A 24,444-nucleotide genomic window follows, 5' to 3' on the forward strand; every position below is an offset into this window, starting at 1 on the left:
TTGGAGAGGCAGAAACATATGCAGGTGCATGTGTGCGTGTATGAGGACATAAGTGCTGCAATGAATGAGCGAAGGGATGCATCAGAGAGTCTATATGTGTGTTCAAGTGTGCATGTGTTGCATGAGAGGATGAGGTAAGTAAGTTGTTTCGAGCACATTAGCCAGTCAGTAATTTGGGCTGATTTCAAGTATGAGCCATTTAGTGCCAATCAATTCAGCTGAGAGCTTTTCACCATCTCCTCCAAGAGTGGTATGTGTGTGTGTGTCTGAGAGAGACAGAGTGAGAGAGAGAGGGCGGGGGGGTGGGATTTCTACCATTGCAATTAAATGTTTTTATTATTGTTTTTGGCTACAAATGAAACTTCTCTAAAATAAATTCTTCCTAATGCGACTACTGGATACATTCAGTATTTAGATTTGTGCACATCATCACCTGAAAAAGGAAATAGAAGAATCTAATCCCAGTCTTTAATATACAGTGATGGAGACAGCTGACTGTAGAATTGTCTGACAAAACGTAATTTTACCCCCTGTCACCAGCTCACTGACGCTTCCTCCTTCTCCCATCATGACTTCATTTAATGAGCTCTCACTTTCTTGGAAGATGCTCAGTGGACAAAGACACCAGGAGCAGGGGGGCAGTGTGTGAAATTTGTGACATTTTGCAGACTGCAGCAACTCTGATCAGTGATTGTGGATGGTTGAAAGGCTGAAAATGAACAAATAATTCCAGTATTTCCAAAAGGTTTCTTCCACAGTCAACAGTAAATGCATCTATTTATTATTCCTTTTTATGGCAAGGTTGATAAAATGACAAAGATAACTCTATCACATGTTAAAGCTTTACTTCATTATCAGATACTCCTCAGTTCACTTACTTTTTGGTTGGTGATATCTTTACACTCATGAAGGTTTTTTGCTTTACAAACAACAGCAGCACTTGACTTCTTAGCTACCAACATTTCAGAGCAAACATTGACTTTATTCTGAACTTTTGGTGTCTGACTTGTTTATTGTTGCCTGTTTCATAAAGGCTTTCACTACATAGAGAGGCAGACATAAGAGTCTGTGAAGATTCTCAGTCGTCCAGGTAATAGTTATCCAAGAAAAGTTAAAATCAAGGGCAACTGGACTTGTTGAAGATACTTTAAGATGTTTCTAACTCTCAATCGAGGACAACTTTATCAACTTTATAAGGTTATTTCTCCCAAACATGTAGTACCAGAGATTTGTTTAACATTAGGTTGAGAGTTGAAATTGAGCTCTTGAGAAATAACCCATCTGTCTCATGTGAGTTCTTAAAATGGGTTAGATTCTTTTCACAGCTGTATTATACCAGATACCAGTAAGATCTAGAAATAAACTTAAATGACTTACAAATGTGACTTCCTCTGTATCATAATAATATTAACTTTTTCTCTGTGGCTGGGCATTTTTTTTAAAAAATTCTCATACATTCACTTTTCTCCTTCCTCTTTGTTCTCAGTAGGGGTGGGCGATATCACTTCTCTGTGTGCATGCCTACTGCAGCAGCAGAGAAGCAGTGATGCAGCAAGTAATGTGCTGTTAGGATCTGGTAAAGGCAGGTTTTGTTAGCAAAATACTGAAGATATTAAGACAATCATAAAAGTATTACATTTATTCATTTTAGCTGACACTTTTATCCAAAGTGACTTACAATTGTTATATATGTCAGAGGTCGCACTCCTCTGGACCAGCTAGGAGTTAAGTGTCTTGCTCAGGGCAGCACAGTGGTCCAGAGGATAGCACTGTGGCCTCACAGCAAGAAGGTCGCGGTTGCCCCGGCCTCTCTGTGTGGAGTTTGCATGTTCTCCCCATGAGGAATGCAGAGGATGAATTTTGCAACATGTATGTGTATGTGACAATAAAGTATGACATTGTACAATGGTGGATGTGTCACAGTGGGGTCTCTCACACCAAAGGCATGTGTCTTATCCACTGTGTCATCACCACCCCACCTTGAAAAACCACAACAAATAATATATCTACCCTTGATTCAGGGACCAATAACCAAATCTGAAAACTGTCTCAAAAAGGGGTTTGCCCACCTGTAAATGCTAATATTTGAAAACTACTTTACATTAATAGGGTGGACAGTGACAGGCAAAGCCGAGCACTTACATTTACATCCAGCTGTTATTACAACATATTACAGAAATAACCACAGGCAGCTGGTCTATAAAAGGCATTTATATACTTCAGCACAGATCAGCGATCAACATCTTCAGCCAATACACCACTCTCATCTATTCTAAGCAAAATAAAATCATACAGCAAGCACGTGGATGTAGATGTGTGTGTCATATGTGTGGACAATAAGAGGGGGAAGAGCGAGGGAAATGGCGGATGTAACCGCATGGTGGCTCGTCACGTGATGATCCATAATGGCAGGTGGCCGTGGTCCTGGATTTTGGTCACGATACAGTATAGCTATTGGCATGGGTGGCAGGAACAAACGCAGGTGAAAAAACACAGAATTGTAATTACTGTGGTAAAACACAATATTTGCCATATTATCACATAGGAACCGGTGGCAAACTTGCATTTGGCAGCCATGTTGCTGGATTTTGGTCAGGAAAAAGCACAGTTTTGTGCAAAGCACGAAAACATACAGCAATAAACAGGGCAGCGACCCGTCATATCCCAAAGAAAATCACCAAAATAAAGCTTCAGGTTACAATAACATAATTATAAACCTTATTTACATGCTGGCTCTTCATGTAGGCCGCTTCTTTGTTTCCATAAAGTAAGGTCCCCAACAGTGCACAGAACACGCTTTACTGACAAATCCATGCGGATTGTTTTGCCTCTCTTGTTCTTCTCTTTGCCCCAGAATTATTTGTCTTTGATTGACGTGTGCTTTTTCTTGTCATTTCTCCTGAGGTTGTGGGGCTGTTTTAAGTAACAGCTTGGAAATCAATAGTCTCAGAACATCAACATCATTTACTTCTCATGAGATAAAGAAGCTTTTCTGTTGTTGTTAGCAGCAGATTTTTCCTCTGGGCACACTTGTAGTAAATAAACAATGTCTGTGTGAAGGTAGCACAGGTTAGCTTAAAAATGATTTTATTTCAACTTGGTTTCATGAACACAGATACCTCAAAACAAGACTCTGCACAATATTAAAAACTAAACTAAACACAGTGGCTGGATAAATATCAGGTTTTTTTAATTCATTTTGTAAATTAAGTAATTCAGATCAGCAGTATCTAAAAAAGTAAGTCAACACACGTTAATTGATAATAAATGAATAACTGAAATTATCTTGTTAACTTAACTTGTTAGCTCAATAGAGGTTTCCCACAGAGATTTTAAAACAGTAAAAGAAGCACTTCAGCATTCAGCCAGGGTGGTTGCTGCAAATGATCGCTGTTAGCTGAAGACTGGAGACAAGGTGACTAATTAGCAGGAGTTGAAAAGTTCAGTGCAAACTGCATGTAAAGGGACTATTAGGAAGGGCTAAGAGAAATGATAAAAGCCTTTTATTCAGTCTCAACTCCCTTTACCTGACTTAATGACTTACTACATTACCCTTAACAGTCCACAGAGAAGAGACAAGTTAACTTAATTCTGGGGTTTTTAAACCCGGGCCTTATTTTTAGATATTCTGGGGTCTAAATGACTAAACGGGCTACAATGTAATCCTTAAGGACATCAAAGTCCTGTCAAAAGTACGTGTGCTAAAAGTGCTTGAAATGCGACGGGCCAGTGATGGCTTGAATCTTCCACAACTATGTCCAAAAATTGTTTTATCTTAATTTTTTAAATATTGAGAAATAACAGCTCCAGTTATCATTATAGTTCATATTTCCTTACAAAAAAAGGAAGAATTCAAACTGCAGTTTAAGGAACAAATATTCATGTTATCTTATATATTATATTATGTATGTAATATATATATCCTCCTCAGACAGGCAGGTAACAGTACAGTAAACCTTCTATAAACCAATACTCTGGTATTTTTATCATTATACTATAGGGGTTCTGTGATAATTTTTCTACTAGCCTGGTCCTGTCTAATTAAACATTAAAAGCCACGTAAGGTCTATATTGTTTTAAATGTGCCTCAGGAGGATGTCAATCACTACATTCCAATAGAGCAAAGTTCAGGATGCGGTCACTGCTTCAGGTGTAGGGAAATCCTTAGCTGTTTGTGTGTGTGTGTGTGTGTGTGTGTGTGTGTGTGTATGTTTATTGGTGTCTCCAACTGTACTTCTGTGCGCCTGGCTGGTAAGAAGAACTAATTTTCCGGTCCACTTGTTTACCGGCTTCCTTCAATTAAGGCAGGGGTCGGTGAGAGAGCTGTCCTCTGACATCAATTCTGACCGAGCGGGCAGAAGGCCACTGCTGCAACGGGAAGGAACTTATCTTGTTTGTGTGTTAGTGTGTATGATTGTGGCATCTGTGTGTGTGTGTGTGTGTGTGTTTGAAGAAAACTTTGCTGCTGATGATTTATTGGATATAGTAGAGCTTATAAATAACAAACTTCCATCTTGCAGTACAAGTTTGAGATATCGCTTTGATACCATAATTGCGTGGGCCATCCTGAATATTAAGGGAGGAGACTTACGCGTGTCACGTCTGAAGATGAACAAACTTTTCTCTTGACATGCACTGCACATATATCAAACAAGCTGTGAAGTTGAAAGTCCTTTCATTACAGTCAGAATATACTGTAATCACCTGTGGGGCTTTGGTTAAGACAAAATATGAGATAAATTTATGCCTCAATGATTTAGAGAGTCTAAATCTAGAAATCAGTTCTTAAAATTTAGTGGCCTGTCACAACTTTTTAAATAAGCCACACAAAGGTCAGCAGTACAAACACATTTGCACACATCCACTGAAATTGCAGAGATGTATGCTGCATGCAGACAAACACCAGAGATTGTACCAGACTTTAAATTGAGATTTGCGTAGTGGTAGAAGAAGTGTTTTGAGTGCTTAGGATATCTGGTGATAGTCTATATTTTTACCTATTGTCCACACATCCCAAAACAAAAGACCAAAACCAACAATCAACGGATACCACTAACTACAAAGTATTTCCTGTATAGCCAAAGCCTTGTATTGCTTATTCTGTGTGATTGATGTCTATCGTTGCTACACAGTTGTACTGGGTCACATACTCCTTCACTGCCATGAACAAAGCCACTGGTGTTTTAGTCAAAACTTGAGCACCATGTCCTTATATACAAATATACAATTTGCTCCTGATTGAGTAAATTGTTTGTTTAAAACTATAGTGTGTAACTCCAAGGAAACTACTGAAGTAAATATACTGTATATTTATGACTAATTTTAAATTGTTTTAAATAGTTACTTCTTCAGTAGGAATGCGTGGGACAGGGGTGGAAAGGCTGAGGAAGCTGGAAAGTAATCCACTATTGGTTTTGATTTTTAAGTGATATTTGTTGACAAAAACAAACATTTAACAAATATTTCTAGCCTTTAAAGATGCATATTACTGGCTTAGACATTATCATTTAAAGCTGTAATATATATAACTACTAAAGTATATATAAGTATTAAAGTAGTATCATCTAAAGTAGTTAAGTAAGGTAGCTAACTATCAAGCAACACTGCTTGGACTAGCGGACATGTTGACAATGTGGAGCAATATTCTCGCAGTAACAATGTGATCACAAGTGGACGTCAGACATCAAACCAACCCCAGGACTACTGCTGGAGGAAAAGAGGGCGAAGACGCTCCACCAAGTGAATTACTCTTTTTGGAAAAGTAGGTACTCTTTTCTTTCAAAGCAAAAATGTGAATATACAAACCAATGCGATTTTGGCTTGTCGTGCACTTCATCGGAAGAACAATAAAAGAAAGTCTGCAACTGTAGTCCTCTTTGCAAAAACAAGTTGAGGGGACTGCAGTGGACCTGAAAGAACATCTTACTAAAGAGAACACTGAATGCCATGCAGGCATGCACCCTTAAATAGTAAAACAAAAAACAAGCAATGTGGAGGAGAAACTGCAAACTCTTTAATTTAATACTTTTTTAGGAATGGAGTAATATCAATAATACATTTCAGCAGGAGTCTAAATGCAAACTTCTAGCATTGTTTGAGACATATATAAGAAATTCAGTATGATAGCTGTTTTTGAGATGTGGCTAAATGCTAAATTTCAAGGCAAATTTTTTATTAATATGATAAACAAAAAGGGTTATAAATTTCAATGTAAAGAAATGTATCACTTCAGAAATCTTTATGTTGTGTTATTGGATTGTATTTTTTTCCCTGCAATGTTATTTAAGTAATTGCCTTTTTAATAGTTTAGAAAACAGTATTTGCATTTGTGTGTTTATAATTGAGTGCTTAGTTTTGTTCCACCACTGGATTTGTGTGGATGCCATGCTCATATTGAGAAATAACAGATCCGACCCAGGAAGCCCTACAGCCTACATGTCACTGTATAACATTTGTCATCAGTATAAATAATCAAGCCCCCACATAACCAACGAGTACCTACACATTAGGTTTTTGACTTTCTGATAATGTGCAATGTCACAGTATGTCATGCCAATAACACAGCCCACACTGTTCTGGCTAAAACACAACTGTTGAAAATAAATACAGTATCTGAGCCTGTGGTAACTGAAATTATCACCCCAGTTTCCCTCTTTTTCCATGGCCATCAGCTGTGGCTTCATGTTTCTAAAAATAGCTTGTTTTAATCCTGTCACTCAACATATCAGTGCGGCCCATAAACCTCAATAATGTTATTGTCAGAAGAGATGCTTTTGGCAACTCCTTTTAAAAATATCTGTGTGGAACTTTTAGACAAAAAATGTAATTCTGTTCTATTATGGCAGTGACCCCAAAAGTGTTGTACATGAATATTACAATTCATGTTTGAAAACAGTCAAATCATTAACAAAGACGTCACCAACCATAGCCAAAACCACTGTGATGTGATTAATCTGGCGGCATGCTATTTTCCAACCCAGACCTCATTAAAGTGTTCTTCACCATCTGCAATCATGCATAGCACAAACTCACTGATAGTGTTATTAGAGAGAACCTCACAACTCTGCTGCAGCTTCTCACCGGGATTAAAGTCCACTGGGGCAAAAATTTCAGTCTAAATCTAATTTTCCAACAGTCAACAGAAAGCTCACATGATAGTCAGACATGTATGTTCTACTGATGGAAAGAGGATCGTGCTTCATTTAGCTCTCATGAATATAAATAGCTTCATCTCTGCCAGAAAGTCAAATAAACTGCTGATGGAATTAATCAGATAATTTATTGGTAGAGCAGATAGGCCTGATTGGTTATATTACAAGCTTCCCATTTTTGAAAATGAGATCTAAATATTTGACCTTAGATGTAAAACACTTAATCAGTCATTTTAGTCATAATAATCACTTAGAGATTAGTGGACAGGAACTGTTTCTTTTCACATATTTTCAGGTCTGTCTTAAAACAATTGTCACGTGTCCATACAAACATTTAAACAGGTTGTGCTTGCTGTAATCATTCCTGCTGTTCATACTGGCTGTACTCTTAGAACCCTTCCTAAAGCGACTATATGTGAATATTAATGAAAGACAGACTTGGATCATGGTGAACCCACCCTTTTAAAGTTAGTAGTAAAGTTAGCTAGTAAATACTATTTACTAACAATGAACAGTTTGAAAAACAATAAAAATAATTGTCATTATTTTATTATTATGTCAATATTGTCTTTTAGTTGTCATTTAAAAAAATAGTTAATCATGTGTTCTTGACGTGTATTTAGGCAAAAAACTAATAGTAATGACATGACAACTGATAACAATTAATACATATTTAAAAAACACATAAAATTACATCTAAATAAAATTATAATGATCATGATTAAAGACATGCAGCCCAGTATATACAGTATGTAAATGTTATTAAATATGCAAAGCCGATATAAAACAAGTGAAAAAGACAAATGAAATCATGTGTGCATAAGAGGTTGAAAAACAAGCACTTAGTAAATATATTTTACATGTGCAACAGGACTAGAAGGTCTAAAGCCCCACTAGCAGCTCCTAGAGGTGGTAATGTTACTTACACCTCACCATAGACGTGTTGGTAATCAACAGTCTACCTCTATATGTATGCCAGCACAACTCATCCATTAAACACATCCCAAAACAAGATTATATGATAGAAAAGTAAAATCTACCTTAAAAACCACTGGTATTAATATGTAGCTTGCATTTCTAGCTTTGTTTTATAGATGGATGTGATGTAATTTAGAGTAAAACAAAAGTTTCATAAATGTGCCCTGTTGTTCACAAAATATTTACTCTTGACATTCATATTCCAATACAGTATACCCCTTGTGGATTGCAAGTACACAACGCTTCTCAGGGGATGTACAGATTGTCAAAGGAGTAGTAGGTACAGTAAAATGTTAGTTATAATATACATGACAAAAGGGCTTCTGGAGTGCACTAGAAGTTGCATTCATCTACAGCACATAACAACATAAACTGAACACAATTCCAGTGCAGTACACAGCAGAAAGAGGTGTATACACCTTTTTTTCTCCATAAACATGTTTATCTACATTTTAAAGGTGATGTTTTAAATGCAAAGGGCCGCAGGGGACTGTTAAAGAGAAAATGCGCTGTTTGATAATAGAACCAAGAATAAAATACACCTAAATGTGTCAGTATCTCGGCTACTTATCATCACATGCATAATGAGCAGTGTAGCTCACATTACGACCACATCGATAACATTTTTACAACATCATTGCTCCAGCCTCTGGGACAGACGCTGGCCCATTTAATACGGCTTATAATGATATATGCCTTCCTACGCCCTTTCATCAGTCTCTAAATTGGCACTAAAGGGTTTCTAGCTGACCTATTTACTCATTGTGCTTCTGATCTGGTTAATACGATGACATTGTGGTGGCACACAACCATACACCCACAAACGTGCACCCACATGTCAGGATTTGATGGCGTCTATTATCCGTGTGGTATGAAGGCCAAGAATGAGGTGGTTAGAGATAGAGGCAAATGTTTGCGTTTTCTTCAAAGCAGTGATATTCAAATAAGCACATTTTGAACACATAAGACACACATTCAAGCACATTCATGTGTGTGTATGTGTCTGTATCCCAGGGTCATGTATTCAGATGTATGGTCACGGTCTCCAGCCCTGGGTCTCCAGGGTTGGGTCTGAAGGTCTCAGTGTAAGACTGATGAGGAGCATATTTCATCTCTACCCTCCAGGCGTGTGTGGTTGTGTACATCCGTGTGCGGCCATGTGTGGACGTGTGGGTGTGTGTGTGTGTGTGTGCGCGCGTGTGTTTTGAACTCCACCGAGCAGGTGGTGAGATACCATCCTAATACGGAGGCATGGCAGATGGCAGACCATGCCACCTGCATCCCCTTTAGACCTCCAGGACAGACCCCCGCATCAAGTCACTGACCAACCAACACACACACACAGTGACGCACAAACACATTCAGATCTGCTGAGTGCCAGTAGATATGGGAAATATTATTGCTATGGAAATTTAATCAGGGCTGTAGTCTTGCAAAATAAAGAAATTCCAATATATTTCAACCTGGGTCTTGGTAACTTTGCACTCACTACTTCCATTGTAGAGATTTGGAAAATGCAACAAATTCGGCGTCTTTATAATGTTCATTCAGTTAAAGCTGGTATGTGGATTAGTGCCTGGGACAGTTGGCCCTTTGTTTCTTTCAAAGGTTGAAGGAAATTTATTGCTTATTGGGATAGTTTCCTCCCCAGTTTGACTGAAATTTGGTTATAATTGTTTAATCAGGTTTGGAAGAGACAAAAGCAGCACAGAATATGCGTGGTTGTAGTTCTCATTTTCTTTCTTATTAATTCAGAAACACTTACTGAGACATCCACAGTCTTCATTGTTGGTTCCCACATTTACTGTATGAGCCCATTAATGCAGGATATTTGTTTTTTTAACAAACAAAGTACCAATTTTCAATTTCCACACAATCTGGGTCCCAACAGTGCTTTATTAGGCACAAAATATTCATCAGATAAATCAATGTAGCTCTCCATAATGAATGGCAAACAGTTTGTTTGCGTCTGGTATCATCCAGTTAAAAGCCTCCCTTCAGTTCAGTCTGACCTTTGAAAGCACATGGCACAGCTCTGAGCAAGAGTTTTTTTGCAATATGTTCTATAATTATGCTCATATGACACGGCTAATTTACTAGCTTCTGTGATGAATGTTCTTTTCAATTTCCATGTGTGCTACTGTATGAAGGAAACATTTGTGCCTCTGAGGACGCGTCTGATGAAATAGATTTTTATATAGGGATTGCAATGTCCGTGGTTTACTGTGGTGATCCCCTGACTTTTCTGCTTGCGCCACAATGAGGTTGACATTTTTGGATTTCAGTGAAATGTCTTGACAACTGTTCAATAGATTAACATGAAATTCTGTACAGAGATGTCCCCATCAGGATAATTTGTAATGACATTGGTGATCCCTTAACTTTTCAACTATTACCAGCATAAGGTCAACATGTTTTATTAGTCACAGGCTGTATAAGCATGTACATGCATAATTATTGACATTTCCAATCAGCCTCTGCTTTAGTTTCTGTGCTTATTGCTAATTAGCAAAAACTGACAGGCTAATGTGCTAAACTATGATGGTGAATATGGTAAACATGCATATCAGCATCATCGTGAATGTTTCATCTTGCAAAAACAAAATGTGTGCTTTATGAATCTGCTTCATAAACATACAGAGAATAGATGGGAAAGGAGAGACGGTGGATGGAAAGAAAAGAAACAACTGCAGTGTCTGGTGAGTTTTAAAATCAGTCAGAGGCCAAATCCATTGCTAGATAGTTTACGGCAAACGTTTGTACAGTTGGTACAGTGGCTTTGCTTTCTATCGGAACACTTTCTTTTTAACCAATGCCACTGTCTACGTCATTGACATCTTTTCATGCTTTTTATCTCTTTTGTCATCTATGCACACAAATGATTTTGTTTTTTACTTATGAGTTTTGTCAAATGGTCAAGACCCGTCAGTGTCAGTTTGTAATGAACTGGGGATCCCCTAGACTCATAATGCAATGCAGTAGGGAAAGCCCTGTGTTACTTTTGGACAGTAAAGGTAGGTAGGTATATGATGTTTCACAGAAAAGACAGTGTAAGGAGGAGGTTGGTGTGGGCTAGAAACTGGACTTTCAATTAGGAGACTGTTGTTCGTTTCCCGTGCGAAACAAAAAGTCAGCATTAAATGTTTTTATTGAAGCGACGTAAGCTACGTAAATTGCGTAAGTTACGCAAGTAAGTTAATATACGTACATATTGTACTTATTTTAACCAAAACCATGATCTTTGCCTAACCCTAACCAAGTATAGTTGTTGCCTAAACCTAACCAAATTCCAACGTTTTACAACGTTAAAAATGTGCCGTTTCAAAATCGCGATATTTCACAACGTTTGTTTTATTTTGAAGGTCTAACCAGACATTCCATATTAGTTGTTGCTAACTTGACCGGACGTGGCATATTTATTGTTGTTAACTTGACCACAGAGCCCTAAACGTCAAAAAACAATGCTAAAGGGGTACAATGGGCGATAGAAAGCCACGCCAAGGGGTCTTGACCAAACGTCCATATGTGACGTGTCGGGAGTGAGAATGTGTTGGGATATGAAATATTCCGAGGAGCAGAGCAGGAGAAGGACACAGATGCGGGGGTACATCACATATTATTTGACATAATCACATATTCACTTCAAATACACACATGCACATTTGTCTGAATACAACTCCTCCTCTCCATGTTCAAACAGTATTTCCAATCTCCAGCCAGCCAAGTAAAACACCAAGCCATTCATTTTCCTCTTTCTAGTTCAGGCATAACTGCCCTAGCAAAACCACTTTAGCTCAGCTCATTTCACACTGACTATAAGCAGACCCAAGCAACTCATATAAAAGAATAGAGGAGAGCGAGGAAAACGGGCTCCATTTCAAGCCTGGCTGGTGTCGAGCTGATGATACGATTGTATGTGGGGATGTAGGCTTACACACTGTACAAAGTGAATGACCAAAAACATTTTTTTCTTCAGAATCTACATAATTCATGATGTGCACTGGATGATTCTCAATACAGATCCAAATTAATCATCATTAAATTAGTTATTCATGCTGTTAAATGAATGTGGCATGTATCCACACAGCTATGCTTAAGAGTTACACTGATGGACAATAACTTCATCTGGAAGAAAACAATGGAAAGTCTATCAGGTAGAAAAATAAATACACAAAACATATATTTCTAGAATAACTCATCAATTATTAATGACTGACATCACATCTGCAAACCCAGACATTGTTTTGTACATAAAAGATGTCTGTTATACTAAGAGCATGTCATTAACAGTACTGGCCATGGCATCATCAAGACAGACACATTCATTTATTTCATAGTGCAAGTACCAGTATACCATACTAAAGTAATAAACAGATTTTGCACAAATTGCTGCTGAAGATTTTGTTACACTTTATAATCAGTTATTTTTAAAGTCATGACCAAAGAGTAAATAAATGAGAACATCCATCCATCCATCGTCAACCGCTTATCCTGTGTACAGGGTAGCGGGGGGCTGGAGCCAATCCCAGACATCGTGTGGAACCGGGGTACACCCTGGACAGGTCGCCAGTCCATCGCAGGGCCACACATAGACAAACAACCACTCACACTCACATTCACACCTAAGGACAATTTAGGGTCACCAATCAACCTAGTCCGCATGTCTTTGGATGGTGGGAGGAAGTCGGAGCTCCCGTAGAGAACCCACGCAGACACGGGGAGAACATGCAAACTCCACACAGAAAGGCAACCGGGGTTTCAACCCACGACCTTCTTGCTGTGAGGCGACCGCGCCGCCCCTGAAAGTGAACATATAATTTAGTATTGATACTATACGCTAGATTTATAATTTTCTCTCTTTTTCTGCTGTTGCGCCATCTTTGCCCTGAAAAATGTGTCATGTTAATGCTGCTGCATTCCATAAGGTGTATAATAGGAACATAATGTTCGCCTGGTGTTCATCTTTATTTATTGTGATAAAAATGGCAACAAAACTATACACGCAACACTTTTGTTTTTGCCCCCATTCATCATGAGCTCAACTCATTCATCATGAGCTCAACTCAAAGATCTAAAACTTTCTCTATGTACACTAAAGGCCTATTTCTCTCAAATATTGTTCACAAATCTGTCAAAATCTGTGTTCCATCCACCTCACAGGTGTGGCGTATCATGATGCTGATCAGACAGCATGGGTATTGCACATGTGTGCCTTAGGCTGGCCACAACAAAAGGCCACTTAGTGATGAAAACTGTGTAGATTTCAAATATCTGCAGTTTTAGGAAAATTGTTGGCGAACTGAAAAGGTGCTCGAACGTTTTGTTGGTCCAACAGCCACACAGACCACTGCAGCCAATGCAGAAGCAGAGTCCAGCAACAATGTGAGAAGAAAGACCCGCAGCTCTGAGACAGTTTAATTGTTCGTACTGCTGTCTTTACATTCTGAGTAATGTTGTAAGGTTTTAACTTAATCAAGAGACATCTGGCTCATGATTGACAGGCTTGTGTAACTTAGAAGCACTTTGATAAAAGAAAGAAAATAAAGGGGACTCTTGTTGCTTTACTATTATCATTATTCTAAATAGACTTTACATTGTTCGTATAATGTTACAATTCTTATTTATGCACCAATATACCAAAGCAAACATCTGCTACAGATTGGCTGCAGCCTTGTTCTCTTTACATAAGATAAAAGCAAAAAAAAGTTTTAGTGGTACTTACATTTAAATTCCTCCTATTGTTCCGGTTTTGAAAACCAGAAACTGGCTAAGCCTGGCCTAGCATACTGCAAAATAAATCAGTTTAACAGTTTCATACTAAATACTAGGGGTGTGCATCTCACGATTCGATTCTATTACTGTTATCAGGTCAATGATTCTATTCCATTCCTCGATGCATCACAATGCATCACCTCAAGGGTGGGAATTTCTTGGCACCTCATTACGATAATGAGGGCTATGATGCGAATGTCAAACGAATAGGACAAAGATGTATTTCTCTCACTGTTTGACTACTTTGTACTTTTAAAGCAATGCATTTGTATCAATTCAAACAAGTAGGTAGCAATGAAATGCAGATATTTAATTCATTTAAATGTATCTAACATTGCATAGCAATATTACATTTTGACAGCGTTATTACTGACCTCTGCTGTTGCAATTTTGATTTCTGAAGCTGCTGTTCTTAGTATAGATTCAGATGGGAGTTGAACTACGCACTTTACACTGCTTCAATGCAGGGTGACCCCGAATAGTCGAAGATTCAATTCTTCGATGGACGGAGCCTGATTCAACTGTCAATCTCACAGTCGAAGCTTAGCAGCGAAACAAGAATCATGCCAGTTTGGCGATATACGGGTGCTCAACGTCTGATTTTACATAGAACTACCAGTTTTCTCCCAATAAATTAATATACAGCCTGTTACAATATACATTTCAACATTTAATGCTGTAAATAAACATGTAAAAAGAGTGTGTGTGAATAAATCCAAAATTGTAACCCTAACCCTGGGTCGTCAGTGTGCATGTGTAAGCGGCAGAAGAGGAACACTTGCTGAAGAGACCGAGCTCCAGCTTCACTGGTGTTCTGCCGAGTTGTCCGCACCTCGCGTGACTTTCGAATAATTTATCACCGTTGATGAACCACATAAAAAATAGTTTATCGTTTTTAAATAGCCGGCTACTTGAAGTAGACCCGCGAGGAACCACGACTTGCATGCAGTTGTCGGCAGCAGTAATGCACGTAAAACTCTGCACAAGACTGGTGAATGACAGGCGAGAGAGAGAGAGAGCACCTCAGTTTAGAAAATTTACAGTGTAAGTTTAACAGAAAGAGACTGCGGCTCTGCAGCTTCTCAAGATTAAAGTGGAGCTACTGTGTGTAACACCCCCCGCGCTCGCAATCGCCCCGCACAAAAACACATGATTCGACTGTCGACTATAGGCAGGACTTGATGATTCTGATTTGACTATGTAAATCATTAGTTGGGGACACCTACTCCAATACTGGATGAATGACAACAAACAAGCTTGAACTAGCGGCCAGAAATGTCCTCAGCTTCCACACCGCAGTCAGATGAGGAGATGGACAGACATACTTATTAATGAACACACTGTGACCTGCACTGTACATTTACTGCCAGACTGAAATGTAGCGCTCATGTTTTCCTCTGCCGCCTGTCATGTAGCTGTCCTTTAAAGAATGAGCAAAGGACGCTAGGTAAGCGTTACCGTGCTGCACAGTGTGCGAGTGAAAACCATTAACGTTAGTTGCGTATTGATTTAGTAGATCATGTCCAATTTTAGTAGCATCAGTTACTAAATCAACAGCTGCCTGTCTGTGCCGAACAGGGAGAACCACACGTCTTCGGATGGTCTGGAGCTGCACTTCCGCATTTCAAAGTTCCGCCTTTTTCGTTCCGTCAACATTAAGTTATTAATTAACCTCTAGATAATCAATTATTGACATTTGTGAATCGATTCATAATCGTCCAAGTCCGCATCACGATACATCTAAAAATCTATTATTTTCCACACCCCTACTAAATACAGTACATACTGCAGTTGCCAGTAGTAGGCGGTTCTGAATACAGCCTGTATGAAGTCTAACTGCTTAGCTTAGTTTGCCACATATCTTAAAATTTGGCAAATTCTTGTGAACTGAGCTGCAGGCTGAGACAAACCAGCTGCCCCTCTCTCTACCAGCGGTATAAAGAGGACGAGGAGAAGGACAGAAGGGCTGATTTTTCATTATTTCTTTAACTCACTCAGAATTTAATGTCAAGTATATGATTTATTTTATTGACATTTTAGATTTGTTTTCTGAGATATTGAGTTTATATAGTGACTTTACTGTTGTAAACTTTACTGTTGCTGCTCTAGAAACAACATTTAGTAATATTATAATATTATATTATTTTTTTAAATAATATATTTAAAAAAAAGAAATGATCTAGTAATGAAATAGAACCTATAAGAGTATCGAAAAAGCACAGACCCGATAAGGAGTATTGATAAGAGTAATAGTATCGATAAAATCCAAAAGATATCCACCCCTACTCCCAAAAAAATGGCAGCAGGTAAAGACAAAGTTTTATGATCATTTATGATTCATTCATTTCATGATCATGTTTGGTGGGAAGGAGGGGGGATTGTCACACCATTTTTGATATGCATGATATGAATGTTTGTTGCTTCGCATCTATGACACACTGTGTCCCTGCTCTGATTTCTTTACTTGAGTATTTATTTTTCTAATATTTAATGAAGATGCACTCAACATGTTTTTTAGACGCATTGTGGTGAGAAAAAATAAATGGTAAAAGGAGGACATAAGCATGTATGAATAATGCCCAGGACAGAGACAAGATTGGTTACTACATGTATTATATGTTGTTTTCTTGTTTGGGAAAGCAACAGGAAGCACTAATATTAACACTGAAAACTACTAATTAACTGCCCTTTTATCTCTCTCTCACACACTCACACACACACACACACACACATATATATATATTACGTACACTCAAGTGGCACCAACTGCATGACCCTATCTTCATTAGTCGCCACATTTCCAACTACAGGCACTAGTAGAGTGTATTCATATACACATTATCAAATGCATGACTGACTGTCATTCTTTTAAGGTGACCAATTCGAAAAAGCATGCCCAAAATGCAGGAGTGACACCATCAACCACAATAAAATGAACACACTAATGTAAAAACCTATGCTTAGAGATTACCTGTAATGACTGAGGGTCTCCTTCAGGAGCACATAGAGCACATCATTAAAATCACACCTCTCTGGTATGTCACTGCAGGACCTGAAGGACCTGCAGGTGTGACAGGATTGGTTCCAGTTGGGCCTCATTAGCATATCTAATGCAATCAGGCACCTAATAGACTTGATTTTATCCTGGGATCACTCTCCAAACCCTCAGATGCCAATCAACTTATTTTTTCTGTCATAGAAATGGGTAGAGTAGCCAAAAACTGCATTCAAGTAGAAGTACTGTTACTTTGCAATAACAAAAAATATTACACTCATATTATACTCTATTAAGTACACTAATAAGTAATGATTTTTTTTATTACATTGTTTGCTTGTTGTCTCCTGTAGTATATTATGATTTAGAAAATGTATCAGCACATCATGAGCATGTCCGTAAAAGACATGTTACATCAAAAAGTGTGAACATGTTGTCAGCAGTGGCCTTAAACTTTGATGATTCCACTGTAGATGTCCCAAGTCTCAGCCCCCATCCACATTACTACGTTTTCGTTTTAAAAGGGAGACTTTTTGCTACGTTCCCGTCCAGACTAAAATGGCAAAAACGAAGACCTAAAACGGAGAAGTTTGAAGATGCTGCCAACCTCATTTTTTGCTTTAAAACTCCAGGTAGCGTTTTAGTGCGTCTGGTAAAAACGAAGGACTTTTAAAACAATGACGCAGACGCTCACGTTTGACTCTCTGATTGTGTCTTATAAGTCATGCAAAGCAAACAAATCCTACTGACAAAGTATTTGATTCGGTATTTTTATTAAAATATTTTGTACTGTGCAAATAACACTTATAGCCTACACTTAAACTGTGGATGTCACCGTTTACTTTGCGACGACTCCCAGTCCGCCGCCACAGAAGCTTTCAACTCCCATGGTACATTCAGTAACAGTCCTAACTCATTATTGGTCCATGCAAAAAAAATATCTAATGTGGTTGTCCGTGTGTATTTCTTTATTCTTTCGCCAAATCATCTGTAACTATGGAATAGACAATCTGCTTCATGTTTACACCGGTACGCGCATGCCCAGTGTACGTGAACAGCCACTTGATGTGCGTTTTCAGTCGTTTGATATAGACAGAGATCAGTTCTGATGCGCAGCTAAAACGCTGGTGTGGACTGAGATCGTATTTGTTTTAAAACGTAATAGTGTGAATGGGGCCTCAGTTCGCATCACGTACAGCCACACACCAGGGGTGAGCCAGGTGAGACAGTAGAAGTGGCCAAATCAGTCTCTAATCTTTCTGAAAATGTCTCATATCAGATGACTCATTTAAGCTGATTAGTAGAAAATGCTGTGATGTTTCATCATTAATTGCCTCTTAAAAACAGGTGTGCTCACTTCTTCACTTTGACTTGAGGAAGACCATCTGTGGTTGAAACATTATATCAGTCATGTCAACATGAAATAAAAGCAGTGCCTTTTTTTGAGGGAGCATAATTTGGTATCTTCTTCAACTCTTCACCAGGCTACACCAATGAGCAAAACTAGTTAAATATACACCGCTTGCACAGCGTTTGCTTGAATATTGACATTATGGCACAAAGCGGGTGTAGTAGGGTTTTGAAGCATGATATACTACTGTATGTATATATTATTAAACTTACTAGCATTTACACAACAGACAGAATTGTCAGCATGGTTCTCTGATATAATGACCTCACAACCAGAGCCCACACACATGTTCTACGTGTGTTAGTATCTGTAAGTCTAGGTGTGTGTGTGTGTGTGTGTGTCAGAGGAACTAACAAGTCAAGCCACTTGAATATTCTCTCTGCTGTGTTTGGCTCCTATGTAACTACATTTATGCAAATACAGCCTTTTTATATGACTATAATGTATGGAGATTTGGCACAGCACCATTTGAAGGCACTTTGAAAGTGGGGCTTCCCAAGGGTGTGAGAGTCTCTTCGTGTGTAAATGTGCGTTTGTTCGCGCTTGCATTTCTGTACGTGTGTGTGTGTCCTGTGTTTGTAGCACTGAGCCCAGGGACATCAGCAATGCCACAACTGTCCCAGTTTCTCACATCCCTCTTAAAAAACATGTTGATTCAGACAAACCTCCTCTTCCTCCTCTGCTCCTCTCATCCCCCCTGCTCCTCTTGGGATGGACTGGAGGAGACATACAACCACAGCAGACGTTCATCACCCACAGCCTGGGTGTTTGATTTTCCACTTCCTTCCTTTTTTTCCCCGCTTTATTTTACTATTCCAAATCATCTCTTCCCCCAAATGATTTCCACGAGAAATGATGAGAAAGGTTGTCAATGGGAAACAGCTGGAGTATGCCGTGTTTCTTGTGGGTTATTTGAACTAGTCAACTGCACCTAAAGGTAGACTCCCGAGAGATATTGCTGGTGTATCAACACATTGTGGTAGCCCTCAAAAGGTCCCCCATCTTGCTTCTGTCAACCACTAGTGCAGCAGTAGCTGTGGCAGCAATTCTTTTTAAAAATGTTGTAGAAGTGAGTAGGTACGGGATAGTGTAATAATGTTTCTCAAATGACTTGTTGCCATACCTTGGACTGCTTTAAAGGGTACTTCTAAGATTCCTCAGAGGGAAATGATGGGACCAACAGCAGTGTACTGTTGTGTTCAATGTTAGATACTGCACATGAAAATTATACCATGAAATAAATAATGAAATTAATAGACTTTGTACAATTATGTAAAATAAATAAAATAATGAAGAATTATTATAAAATTTTCCCAGTGACAATTACATGCACCATCAGTCACCACTCACCCCTCCCTTTCTAAGCACACAGGAAAAGCTACGGTGGCTGACACACTCTGTCAGCTCTTGTGCTAAATAATACACGTGGTCTTCCATTTGTCCAAATTTCACTTTTTTTTTCTTACTTCTAATACGTCAGACTACTACTACTACTACTACTACTACTAGGGGAGAGCCGGGCCGACAGAAACGCGGGACGAATGAAACACATCGCTTTTCTTGGAGCCCATACAAGTCTGATATGCCGAACTACCTCAGCACATAAAGTCCACAGTGCTTAACAGAACCGGGAAAAATCGAGTTATACGAAAGAAGCAGTTTCCAATCATGGAAAGTAAATTCACTCAAGCAATCATTTTTTTTGAATGAAGAATTGTGTCATGGTCATGATCATATGAAAGATTAGTTAGTACTTTAACCCATCTTGAAGTTTTAAATGTCAAAGTTTTACAGTTTAGAAGCTAGTGAAGTTTAAACATCAGGAGTCACTGTCGGGATGATTGAAACACCTGTTTCCTGACATATAGCCATTCTACCTAATTTAAATACGGCGGGAGGGGGGCAGAATCCACTAGGCTGCAGGCTAGTCCACCAGGATACTTACAGCCAAATAATAGGGTCTTCACAGTAGACAAAGGAAAACGGGCTGCAGATGTGCATAAAAAAGGGCAACCAATATCTAATCCAAATATGCATTAGCTGTTGGATTTTCTAGTTAGCTAGCTAAGTTATATTTATACAATTTTTTATTAAGAAGAAAGAAGAAGAAAGAAGAAAAAGGATATAATGACTTTGCAATTACGTATCAAGAAGGGCAGTGTCAAGCTTTCTAAATAAAAACAAGAATAACAAACTATTTAAATCGTTGTGTTTCTTCCGTCCCACCCCTCTATTTCATCTGTCCCGCAAAGTAGGGACAAATGAAACAATGTGCACCTTTCCTTCAAAGTGAAATCATACTGAAGTCGTTCCACATTTTAACATGATAACACCTGGTATTGATAGAACACACACGCGAGTTGTTGATGACAACATCAAATGATTTCTATGATTAAATGTCGTGTATCTGAAAAGTGTTTCATTCGTCCCGGCTCTCCCCTACTATACCCCTACTATGTCTTCTTCTTTTTCTACTTCTTTGAATGAATGAATATGAATTCAACATAGTGACAAAGTGCGCTCTGTAGAGCAGTTTGTCTTTTTATGCTACTGTAGAAACATGCAACATGGTAACTTCCATGTAAGGGTGTATGTAGATAGAAATGGCTCATCTCTAAGGTAATAAAAACATTCATTATGTAAGGTCTTTGTACACCACTCAAAAAACATAGTTATGGATATTGTATTGCATTTCTGTCAATAGATCCTCCTAAATATTACACACTGAGCCTTTAACTAGCAAGCTGCTGCCATTAACACGAGTTGTTCACTTACTGAGTAATAATTCAAGCTCACAACCCCACCTTGCGAGTTAGCCAGCTACGAAAGTAGCATGTGCAGCATTGTTAAGCTAAATAAAAGGAGAGGTTAGATAATGCATCTTTTCATTGTTTGTTTACAACAGAAGCTTCTGGGTAGTTGATTCCAAATTAATTTGACTGTTAGTCTAGGTAGCAGGAGCTAACTGGCTAACTGTAGTAGCAGTTGTTGAGATAAAAGTCCATAAACTGAGGTAAAGAGTCCATAAATACAAATGAAAGTATAAATCTCAATGAGCAAAACAAGGGGAATAATCCTGCAATGAGAGGCTGAAGATGAAACATTGATATGGATGAATATAAGCAAAGTTGAGACTCCATTAGGTAAGTATGCTAGCAAAAAAAACAATGTCAAATAGCTTATGCCGCATCGTCGCCTCCGGCACATGATGCAGTCGGCCTGGATCATGCAACCTCTACATGTAAGTCCACACAATCCACACCTCTTCGTCCCCTCTTCTCACCAAACACATAGATAGTCGGAGACTCTATTATCCGGAACATCAGATTCTTTAATGCAGCTACTCATTGCTTTCCTGGAGCCACAGTCCTGGACATTCTAGATAAACTCCCGGAAATTTTATCCTCACTCCCAGCTTCCATTCGCCGGGTGGTCCTCCATGTTTGGACAAATAATGTCATTCATGGTGCGTCTGAAATGGCAAAAAAGGATTTTTAGTCTTCTAAAGAGTTGTGGAAAGTCCATTTTCATTTCTGGCATCCCCACGCTGAATCGCGGGGAGGAACGATTCTCGCGACTCCTCTCCCTCAACGAATGGCTCCAGTCGGCCTGCAGAATCCACGGTTTTACTTTTATTAACAATTTTAACTTGTTCTGGAACCGTTCGTCCTACTTCAGGGCTGATGGGGTCCACCCCAACCTCTACCACAGAGATAAGTACTCCATCCATCACTGGCCCCCCCTGCTGGCCCCCCCTATCCCTTACCTCAAAAGACACATTCAGCAGTCACACTCATCCCACCCAGAGGCCCATAGTGACGGTGACTGTCTGCAGACCATTTGGGGTGAATAAAATCAGACTGAATAGAGAAGGAGCTGTGCTTGGGAACTTGATTAGCATTAACACCTGCACTGCAGCAGTACAAAACTATAGGAGAGTCAAGTGTGGACTTAACATAAGATCCCTTGCTTCCAAAGCAGTACTGGTAAACGAAATAATAACGGAATATTTTATAGATCTGTTTTGTCTTACAGAAACTTGGTTGTGTCATGATGAATATGTTAGCCTTAATGAATCTACTCCTCCCAGTCACACCAATACTCATACTCCTCAAGGTACCGGACGAGGTGGTGGAGTTGCAGCTATCTTTGACACAAGCCTGTTGATCAATCCTAAACCTAAACAAAATTTTAAATCATTTGCTTGCACATCCTACCTGGAAAACTCTACAGCCAATTTTATTTGTCATAGTGTATTGCGCACCCGGTCCATATTCTGAATTTCTCCTTGAATTTGCAGAGTTTTTATCATGTCTAGTTCTTCAATCAGATAAAGTAATTGTTGTTGGTGATTTTAATATTCACGTGGACGTGGATAATGACAGCCTTAGTACTGCATTTTTATCATTACTAGATTCAGTTTGTTTTAGTCAGATTGTTCACAAACCCACTCACTGTTTTAACCACACCCTTGATTGTATTGTCTGTATATGGCATTGACATTGAACATTTAACAGTTTTCCCACAAAATCCTGTTCTGTCTGACCACTTTTTGATAACCTTTGAGTTTTTGCTACTAGACTACATGCCTTTAGTGAAATATTCTTACACTAGATGTCTATCGGAGGATGCTGTGGCCAAATTCAATGAAATGATTCCATCAACACTTAACTCCACACCAGCTCTCGCTATGATACTAACATGAGTCCCAAACTTGATCATTTTGTTGACAGTGTTGCAGGCTCACTACGAATGACGCTTGACTCCATTGCGCCACTTAAAAAGAGAATAATTACACGAAGAAAACAAGCACCATGGTATAACTCGCAAGCCCGTAAACTGAAGCTTATATCACGGAGGCTAGAAAAAAAAATGGCGTTCCACTAGCCAGGAAGAATTACACTTAACATTGCAGGAAAGTCTCAAAACTTACAGAAGGGCCCACCGTGCAGCAAGAGTAGCTTACTTTTCATCATTAGTTGAGGAGAACAAGGACAACCCCAGGTTTCTCTTCAGCACAGTAGCCGGGCTAACAGGGAGTCACACCTCCAGCTCCACCTCCACCTGAGCCTTGTATCCCTGCTAGCATAAGCAGTAATGATTTTATGAGCTTCTTTACAGAGAAAACTCAAATGATCAGAGACAAGATTCATCAGCTACTGCCCTTAACCAGCATTGGTTTATCTTCTCATATATTACCTTTGGAGACATCTGTGGAACCTGATGTGTACCTGGATTGTTTTGCTCCCATTGATCTTCAGCAATTAACTTCAATGATTTACTCGTCGAAAGCCTCAACCTGCCTCCTTGACCCCATCCCTACTAGGCTGCTTAAAGACGTTCTACCCTCTGTCAGCTCTACCTTATTCCATTCATCCATCCATTGTCAACCGCTTATCCTGTCTACAGGGTCGTGGGGGGCTGGAGCCTATCCCAGCTGACACTGGACAGGTCGCCAGTCCATCGCAGCTCTAACTTATTATACATGATAAATTTCTCTTTACAAACAGGCCATGTACCACAATCCTACAGGACAGCTGTGATAAAACCTCTTCTTAAAAATCCCACTCTGGACCCAGAGGTTTTAAATAACTATAGACCTATATCTAATCTTCCTTTTCAATCCAAAATCCTGGAGAAAGTTGCTAGTCAACATTGTGACTATCTTCATAGAGACAGCTTGTTCGAGGCTTTTCAGTCAGGGTTCAGAAGACATCATAGCACTGAGACAGCACTGGTGAAAGTTACGAATGATATACTGATTGCATTGGACAAAGGACTTGTCTCTGTACTTGTCTTGCTAGATCTGAGCGCTGCTTTGGATACCACCATATACTACTACAGAGACTGGAAAATTTTATTGCCATCAAAGGATCGGTCCTCATTTGGTTTAGGTCCTATTTATGCAGTCGGTCCCAATTTGTATCTGTGAATAATGATTCTTCCATGCATACCAGCGTTGACCATGGAGTACCACAAGGTTCGGTGCTCGGACCAATCCTTTTTACCCTATATATGCTTCCCCTCGGTACAATTATAAGAAACCATGACATAAATTTTCATTGCTATGCTGATGATACTCAGCTATATTTAGCAATCAGGCCGGATGATTCATGATTAAGTCTCTAAAGCCTCTC

The sequence above is a fragment of the Micropterus salmoides genome, unplaced genomic scaffold, assembly GCF_014851395.1.
Source record: "Micropterus salmoides isolate LMB-PRFRI ecotype aquatic unplaced genomic scaffold, ASM1485139v1 Ms_hic_scaffold_12, whole genome shotgun sequence".
NCBI lineage: Eukaryota > Metazoa > Chordata > Actinopteri > Centrarchiformes > Centrarchidae > Micropterus > Micropterus salmoides.